Source organism: Rhinatrema bivittatum, chromosome 3, assembly GCF_901001135.1.
Source record: "Rhinatrema bivittatum chromosome 3, aRhiBiv1.1, whole genome shotgun sequence".
In the NCBI taxonomy this organism is placed as follows: Eukaryota; Metazoa; Chordata; class Amphibia; order Gymnophiona; family Rhinatrematidae; genus Rhinatrema; species Rhinatrema bivittatum.
In genome coordinates, this window is record NC_042617.1 from 277,862,851 (window position 1) to 277,872,674 (window position 9,824).

A 9,824-nucleotide genomic window follows, 5' to 3' on the forward strand; every position below is an offset into this window, starting at 1 on the left:
TCATACTCTATGTAAATTGGAAACTGTGTGGCGCAAGTCACCTTCCCCTGAGAATTATTCTGAATACAAAAATCAACTGGCCAGCTAACAGGCAGCCAACAATTCTGTAAAAAAGGATTACTAACAGCATATCTCCTTGTCTCTTTATAATCCTTGTTAAATGACTAACAGTATAAAAAGATTTAACAGACTCCCTTGACTCATCACAAATATACTCAGCCTCTTCTCTATTCTAGTTTCACACAACCATTTGCATCTTTACTACCAATGTCTCATCTTTGTGCTCAATTTTCTGATCATGTCATCCTTCCTGTGGATAATGTCTATACAGGTGAGACTTTTTCCACCCGTTTCTCAATTTGATGATATTTCTCAAATTATAATCAAGATGAATGTTACAATATGCCCATTAGACCAGAGTTCTACTGCAATACTAAAAAAGTATTACATCAAGAAATTGCTCCCTTCCTGACTGGTCTTGTGAATTTCTCTCTTACTAGTGGAATGAGTCCACAGACCTTGAAAAAGGCTTCTAACTTTTTTTTTTTTTTTTTTAAGCAAAGAGTCTGCCAATCCTTTATTTTCAAATTTTCCTTCTATCTCTTCGCTTCCTTTTTTTTTTTTTTTTTTAAACTAAAGTTATCGAATCAGTGTTACATCAACTTACTCAGTTTTCCAATACACATGGTCTTGATCAATATCAATTTGGTTTTAGGACAGTACTGTTACGAGCGCGCGCGGGCGTCGTAAGCGGGTGGTGGTGAGCCCTTGGGCCACGGCAGGACTCAAGGAGGAGCCCTAAGCCACACCGTGGGAGGTGAGCTGAGCAGGCAGGGTGAGCCAGGCAGGCAAAAACAGAAGCAGGGAGTCCGACCCTCAGCCGGACCTGCATGCCCATGGTAGCCAACACGGGGAAGTTGACTAATGAACGGTCCTCCGACTGTTCCCGGCCCTTTCGGACCTGCCGCAGGGAACGGCAATGGGCAGCAGGCCGGACAGAGGCGAGGGCAGACAGAGTCCTTAAACAGAAGACATCAGACGGGGCAGAAGCAGGCTGAAGCAAGACGGAGACATCAGGACAAGGGCTGAAGCGAGACACAGGAAGGATCCAGGCGAGCAGGAACTCCGATGCTGGGATACTCACATCCGAAGCCCCCTCGGCTGGCAGAAGCTCAAGAGCCCGTGGGACGAATCCCTCCTGTTGGCCACTCCAGGGCCCCAACAGGACAGAAGGCTCAGGAACCAGACGAGGACATAGGTCAAGGCAGAGACAGGAAGACATCTGGGCAAGGGCTGAAGCAGATACTGTAGACAAGGCTGGACGGAAACATGGCACTGTCCATCAGGGCGCCCTACTCAGCCCACCCGTGGGACTGAGTCGCGGACCACCCTGTCCCAGACGCGCCCTACACAGCCCAGGAAGGCTGGTCGCGGACCACGCTGAGAAGGAGGGTGCAGGGAAACTCCAGGCGAACAGGAACTCCGATGCTGGGATACTCACATCCGAAGTCCTTATGGCTGGCAGGCACAGGAACAAACATCTAGGCAGAGACACTGGACAGGGATCCATCAAAGCATATGATGATCACGGAAGACCTGGATCAGCAAGGATACAGACGACTGTAGGACCTGATCCAAAGGCCTCTTGCAAGTGAACAGAAAGTCCTTAAATACTGGAGGTAGAAGGCAACTCCCTGGGAGGAGCTTGCCAGGACCGCCCACCGCTGGTCCTATAACTAGGGTAGAGAGCTGCGGGCCAGCCCCTAGGGAAACGGGCGTGGCTGAAACCCAGGAAGTCCAAACGCAGAGGCATGCAAACCACAGGCACAGCTAGGCCTCTCAGGCCCTGGAGCAAGTCCCGGATGGAACGTAGGCGAGGCCCTGGCTTCAGAGCGGCCTCTGGAGGAAGGTAAGAGACCTCCTGTAACGCAGCAGGAGGGGGGATCGCAACACAGTACCACAATACTGAGATATTATTGCTCTCTATTGACATTGTCTGCAGGGGCTTTGACTTGGGTACCAAGTATATGTTGATTACTCTTGACACTGCCTCCACCTTTGATTCAGTAAGCCATGATATCTTACTGAGCAGACTAGCATCTCTCGGAATCATTGGGTTCAATATGGCCTGGTTCAGGTTCTACATCTCAGCGTGCCCAACAGGTGCACCTATCTAAATGTGACTTGAACCATTTAGGAAACTTCTCAAAAGCACATTTGTTTAAACAAGCTTTTCCTTCTACCTGATTATGTATTTAATATCTAATGTACTTTTGATATGTAATTTGTCTTACAAAATTACAAAGATAAAAAGTAATATACCATTTTATTGGCTATTATTTTTATTGTTCTAATCCACATAGACAGAATAGAAATTTTTTTTTAAATAAAAATCTCTCCTGTACTGTAATATTTGGGTCCCCAAACCTTCATCAAGTGCTTTGAACACTGGCAGCTGCACCAGTGTATGGGCCTTTAACTCCTTTTATTGGACTGAAACCTTCTATAGGGCTTAGAACACCAATTGCCAGACAACTCCTTCTCTCCTCCTTTTGGGATCCCAACAACATATCCAGGGCTGGAGTGGAAAATAAAGCCTTTTATCCTTAGGCAACCTGTGCTCCTTAGATTTCCCCAAGAACTTCAAACTTCTCCAAGAATTGAACTCATTTAAAGGGGAACTTCATTAACTGTGTCTTACAAATATTGTCTGCTGACCAATTGTATGACCATAAAAAACATTGTGCTGACACCATAGAGAACTTACTCCTAGACAGTACAAACAAAATTGTAACATGCATCAGCCAACAAAGCTGCCCTGGGCTCCATCTGAGCAGCTTCATCCAGGGTGGAAACAAGACCCTTCAAAGAACTATCCTGGATGCACTACTCCAAACACAGCCCAGCCCTGGCCACATTCCCGCTACATAGAAAGCCAACCCAACAGCAAAGACTTGCTCAAGGGCAGCCTCAATCCTCCAGTCTTGTGCATCCTTAAGTGAAGCTCTCCTTCCATAAGAATGGTGGCCTTTCTGGTAACAGCAGAAACAAGAGCATTCACTTAGGATGCAAAGTCTTTCTTGCTCACTCAACCTGTGTCATGGTTTTCCTTCCTTAAAACTGGTCTCCGAAGTCCCATTTCCCCCAAATCAATTCTTTAATAGACAAAGGGAAGGGAAACATTTTGGGAGGCTTTCACAGCCCCACCATAATTGGATCCCCCATAGAATCCATCTCTTTTCCCAAGCTATATTTAAAATCTCTAAGTACTGAGAAATTAGGAAGATTGTTCCTTCTTATGAAAAAGACAAATCCCTCCTTCCAAGTTTCCCTCATCTACACTAATTGTTTCTCTAAAAGCTAACAATGAAACCTTAGAACCAGAGGATATAATACCCTCCAGGTCCTTTTCTATTTCCTTTCTGGCCCAGAACACAATAGCATATTTGCCTGGAGCTTCTGGAACCACAGTCTGCCCCAGGCAAAAAGTCTGAGGCAGGCATTTTAAAAATTCAGCAAAGCTGACCAGATAGAAGCAGGTAGTCTCCTGCACTGATGAACAGCTCCTGTGGACCTCCTTGCCCAGGCCCCAGAAGTCCAAATTCAGTTTCCAATGCTGCAAAAAATAAAAGGAGGTGGCCCCTGATCTAAACTCCCTCCTTCCTGTGGAACCAAGATGGCTGCTGAACCTGCAGTAGCAGCAAGCCCACCAGAACAGGCTGGCTCGATGACCCCCACTAGGCAAAGATCTCTCTCCCCCTCTCCTACTGACAGGATGTGCAATGCTTCTTTCCCCCAGCAAAGAATGTATAGCACAATTGGAGCAGAGTGGGGTCTTTTTCCCATGCTCCTGATAACATCTCCCATTGCTGCCCTTACTTCCAAGTCCTGGAGGAATGCTGAAAATGCTAGACTCCTGCCACGAGCCAGTCCAGCCTCCACAGCTGCTCCAGTCAAAGCGGACTGCCTAAAGCCTCTAATCATTTAGATTTTTTTTTTCCTAACCCCCAACCCCCTCCCATATAAAAAAAGGCAGCAAGGGCAGCCACTAGCTAGAAAATGGCAAATCCAGGTCAGTGGACAGGCCCCTAAAGAAAAACAGAGGAGGTAGGATGATGGGTACCCAACAGTCCAAGACCTGGTCCCAGAGCAGAGCCCCCTTGAAGAAGTCACAAGATCACCACCCTAAAAGCAAGCACAATCCAAATTTCTTCTTCACCAACCTAAAAAGCAGGGCTGTCACAGCATAGGATGCTTCCATACCAACTTCTGGAGACAGAATATTGGCAGGCTGACTGCAGCTTTTATTTTCTTGTCTTCATCTGCTGGCTGGGGAGTACAACCAATGCATCTGGACTGGACTGGTCTGGCTGGCTGAAGAGGATGCAGACTGGCCCCACCCCCCTAATTCAGGGTAACCTAGCAGGTGTTAATGGTGTGAACTCTGTAGAAAATTCCATGAATCCTTTTCTGTACAGCCAGCCCTCTACTATACCAATTCTCTCTGTCATTTCCCCACAGTGGTAGCTTGACAATGGCCTATCGGTACAGGTATCCAGAAGACAATGAGACCACCACCACAGGAAAGCTTCTGTTCCATGATTCATCAGCAACAAGCCAAGAGGGAACAGCAAGTACAGAAAACACACAGTGCACACAGATTAACGTTTAATATATTCTTATTAAAGTATGCCTAGTTGGGGAGAGAACAGCAAGAATGACTTATGGAACCAGGTTGACAGGCATGTGTGATGTTGCTTCCTGACTGATCCCACTGCACACACTAAGCTGACAGCACCATGAGTGATGGCATCTCCAACACACACCAACATGGAAGAAATGGCAAGAGGATGCCTAACGAAAATTTCTTACCTCATCAGTATCTATGGAAACATGCAGTTTACATGTAATCACAATTTTTGGGGCCATTTCTAAACACATCTGAAACTGTCTTGACTGCAAAAGCCAATTTGATAAGAGGTGGCAATTGTATATGGAAAAACATTTGCTCCTAAGTTCTAGCATTCAGAGGAGGTGGGGAGCAGGTGGAACAGTCTTCCTAGTCAGACATAAGAGATTGCACCAAACACCTTGTGCTGACAGCTTTCCTGTTTTGTGCAGAATTCTGTGTCCTGAACATGGGCAACACAATTATTAGCAGGATTCATTTTAAGGTTCCCACTGCACAGCTATTTGATCTATTCCAAATACTCTGATCTTGATTAGGCACAGACAAGTTTCTTTACCTACAAAGAGACAGTTCAGAGCTTCTTACCTCTTAAGATGTTTATTCAGTGCATCTTTTTTTTTTGGGGGGGGGGGGGGGGGTGGGATGGGAAGGAAAGGCAGGAGCAGAAGCAGCACTTTTCTCCTGCTCTATTGAGCTTCCAGCTCAATTAGAATGAGACTGGGAACATCCTTTGGAGTGTTTGATTTTTGTGCACGAGTATGCAGGATGGGTGTGGTGGACGCTGTTTGGCTTTATTAGCTAGGTGCATGGTTTATGGGTTGCGGTTGCTTTAAAAAAAAAAAAAAGTCATTTCATGAGGCATATCAGTATGTTTATAGTGTTGCCATGCACTTTTCTTTACTCCAAGAGCTTGTATACTTTTTCTTTAACTTTGCTCTTGTTTTGTTTCTGAGTCTCATGAATAAAGAGATACTGCATATTAACATTTCATTTTATGCAACAGATGGTGTCAAATATAATCAAAGTAGCAGCAATGCTCTTTAGTGGTCAGTCCTCTTGGAGAGTCCCCAAAAGAACAAAGGTCCTGAATAAACTATTGTTGCACTGCCAAATATCCATAGGGCTGATTCAACCAACCAGCATCTTGGGAACACTTTCTATTGTACTTTCACTTCTGCTCCCTTAGATATATATCCTCTCTTCCTAGAGGAGAGGAGGTAAAGGGGAGATATGATAGATACCTGAAAGGTTTTAATGATGCACATACTTCGAACCTTTTCCATTGGAAAGGAAATTGTAGAACTAGGGGGTCACGAAATGAAACTCCAGGGGAATGACTCAGAACCAGTCAGGAAAAATGTCTTCATGGAAATGGTGGTGGATGCCTGAAATGCCCTTCCAGAGGAGGTGGCGAACACAAAAACAGTCAAAGAATTCAGAGGATGGAAGGACAGAAATTAAAGAAAGGGTGCATGGTGGTAATCTGCTGGGTGGCAGTTATTACCCTAAACAATATGCATGGGGATTACTACTCAACCAATAAGTCTTGATGCAATTGCTCTCTGCTTTCAGAGAACACGGGGCCCGACTTTTATGGCCCAGGGTACTGATACGACATAAGGGAAAAAGCACAGGACTGCTTCTCCGGCCAAGTTCAAAAGCAAAGCACATCAAGCAGCACCGTCTGAATTTTCAAGCAGGCTCCTCACCCAGTAAAAATGTTGCTTTGTTAAAATACAAGGCTTGGGGGTAACTTGCATGGAGTGGCAGTTGCTACCCTAAGAAATTTACTGGGAAAACTTTTTTGCCATCAATACTATGTTTGGATTGTACTGGCCTTCTGCTTCTCTCAGTCAATGCTCAATCTTAAGTTAATTCCTTTGATGAGTATCCAAACTAAATAGGCTCCATGCTGAATGCATGCTGATAGACTCTATCCATTTTGATTACACTCTACAGAAGCCTAGTATGGTGGTCTACCTATATGGGTTGAAAATTTTGATACTCAAGAGTACCTTTGTTTCACCTAGTTTATTTTGGGACTTGTTTGGTTTATTATCTATATCCACTTTAACACATCCTTTATCACAGCCTGAGGATTCCTCTTTCTACAGGTTGCATCTCCTATGAACTCTTACTCAAATGACAGGCAGCTATAGAATTGGTCCATGGTTTAAAGTATTTGATTTTGAATACAGATTTAAATTAACCATGATCAGTCACTGTCATAAACATTGTTTAAACATTAAATTGTTCGTGTGTTCCACAAATATAGTTTAACGGCAATGGTGTGAGGAGAGAAAATAAAGGAAGGGTACATGAATGAATGACTTGCTACACTCTGTGAACTTAACAGTTAATCACTCTTTCAAGTGGCAAGAGCTTCCCACCAATGTAGCTAAAGATCGCATCCTGAACCACGGACACTGCTGCCCACTAAGAGTCAAAAGGCAAAGCCAACGTGAGACATCGTCAAACCAGCGTTTCGGAAGGACAGAAGTCTCTTTCCAACTCAACCGGACACCTGAGGAAAAGCTCCGGCCATAAGGGAAAAGCCGGCCAACGCTAAACGCGGGGCTGGGACTGCGACCCCGACGCGGGCCACTCCCGCTGACATCAAGTTAAGAAACCCAGTCCTGAATCAGCGCTGCCTCACATGGGGGGGAGAGAAGGGGAAGAAGCTGCAATTCGGCGTTAGGCGATGGGCACAACATACAACCACATGTTTGTCAATATAAAGGTCTGGCGGGGTGCCGCCGCCGCCGCCGCCCCCCATCCCATCACGTTCCTCTCAGGTCTCTAGACCCCGCCCCTCTCTCGCTTCTGCCGGGCCTGCTACAGCCAGGGGCTCCACGAGACGCGCTGCGCCTCCCGCGACGGCAGCGGCTAGGGAACTCGGGTCTCGGCCTGGGCCAGGAGCCACCAGAGCCCTTGGGAGCACCGGTGCAGATTCAACGTCTCAGAACCGCGGCGTCACTCACCCGCTCCCGAGCCTATTCCACCGTCGAACACAACAGCCGCGCAACCAAACCCTCAGGGCGGGGCCCCCGACCTGATAAGCCACCCTCTCAGCCAATACGAACTCCCTGAATATAGGAGGAGGAAATTCGACGGAAGGAAGACAGGCGAGCTGCCGGGCGAGCCAGCCAATAGAAAGCTTCTCTCCTCCCATCCTTCGCTGGGCAAAGTAATCAAACGAATGACAAAATTGTTGAGCCTACGGATCGCCAGCCAAGTTTTGATTGATAGATTTTCAGCCCAATAGAAAGTAAGCAAGGTATCCCTTGCAGGCTGCAGAGCCAAACAACAAAATCCTTGCCCCAGGGGTGGGAATATACAGGTCAGGAAATGTCCAGAACAGTCACAGATTGGGCAGGGCTTATCGTTGGATTCGTAAACAGAAAAACCTACCCTTCCAGTGGGTGGATATTACGTCTACTATTTACCAATCAGATATATTATTATAATTTATTGATAGCAGTGAGCCTAGGCTTTCTTCAAAAGAGGAATAGATTCTCCCGGGCTAGTTTTGCTTGCTTCCTCTTCAACAGAGGGAAAGGGTGACGTCAAGGAGAGGCGAGTTAACCCCTTTCGTTCCATGGCGTTGATAAGCAACCCAGACCCTTTATAGCAGCACAAGTTTCTAGTACGTCCATTAGATCTTATGCAAAATTCTTAAGAAAAAAATGGTAAAGGATAGCTCCAAAGCCTCCCCTTGGAAGGCTATTTAGGATAGTTAGAAACCGGATTCTAATGTTTGCATTGGCCATGCGTTTGTTCTGGATTTCATAATTCCTAGTTTCACCACAGGCATTAAGAAATGACAGGCCAGTCTTCATCACACTCCGTGACAGCCTCATATATATATATATATATATTTTCAATTGTGAATCACTTTTAATTGTTATAGAAGGGAAGTGGAGTAAGATAAATAAACTACGGCTTCCCTGAGATTTGAACTGAACGGAGGTGAGGTGAGCTAGTCTGTTTCCTTATAGACAAAAAAAAAAAAAAAGAAACAGGAATTGTAAGTCTTAAGGGAAGGAAGACAAATGTGACAGAGGTCATAGAAAGGCTCATGCAGAAAGATAGGTTCAGTCCAGTGCAGCTTTCTGCTTGTATTTGAGCGTGCATGTTCTGGATGCAAAACTTACTGCCAATGCAGCACAGCATTTCTTAGCGGCATGATAGATGAATCCAGAACCTGTAGGTTATGCACCTCTACCAGCAGATGGAGATGGAGCAAAGCTGACATCCCGCCCGTATTCATCTCCAGCAGATGGTGGATGTGCATCTTCCTTCTGGGGACTGCTTCAGGTTTTAGAAGAAGGAAATTTAATTTGCGCTGCTCTCCTGTGGTGATACTAAATGGTCCCTCCCCAGTTGAGAATTCCTGAGGTGATTTCCGTGGTCCATCAGATGAGTGCCTTGGTCTTCTAGCTGGTTTTTCAGCCAGCATGGACTTAGCGTTGGAAACAGCTGAAAGGTTGCAGGTGCAGGAAGCCAAGTGTGGCGGTGAAGGTATATGCCGTCTCCCCCTGCAGCCAGAGACCAATTCTGTTCTTAGCCGGGACAGGCTTATTATTTATTTATGTTATTTATTTTTAATTTTTATATACCGATGTTCCTGTATACAACACATATCGCACCGGTTTAAATGGAACTGAACAGTCGCCTCAGGGGCAGAATACATTAAAACAGGTGGACAAGAAAACTTTAGGAAGACTATTATAAAGACACCCAGGCCCCTTCTCTGTCTTTTTATAAAGACACCCAGGCCCCCTTCTCTGTCTCATTATAAAGACACCCAGGCCTCCTTCTTTATCTTATTATAAAGACACCCAGGCCTCCTTCTCCATCTTATTATAAAGACACCCAGGCCTCCTTCTCCATCTTTTTATAAAGACACCCAGTCCTCCTTCTCTGTCTTTTTATAAAAACTCCCAGGCCCCCTTCTCTGTCTTATTATAAAGACACCCAGGCCCCTTCTCTGTCTTATTATAAAGACACCCAGGCCTCCTTCTCTGTCTTATTATAAAGACCCCCAGGCCCCCTTCTCTGTCTTATTATAAAGATACCCAGGCCTCCTTCTCTGTCTTATTATAAAGACCCCCAGGCCCCCTTCTCTGTCTTA

The 9,824-nt window shown here is 45.7% G+C and overlaps 1 protein-coding gene across 1 annotated transcript in view; it reads right to left on the bottom strand.

Moving 5' to 3' along the window:
* Positions 1-7,817, bottom strand: part of RAB5B (RAB5B, member RAS oncogene family) — an 82,670-nt gene extending 74,853 nt beyond the window's left edge. Inside the window, exon 1 of the mRNA XM_029594763.1 lies at positions 7,672-7,817. The gene's annotated coding sequence lies outside the window, so the exon portion shown is untranslated. The remainder of the gene's footprint in view (positions 1-7,671) is intronic.
* Between the last annotated feature and the right edge of the window lie 2,007 nt (positions 7,818-9,824).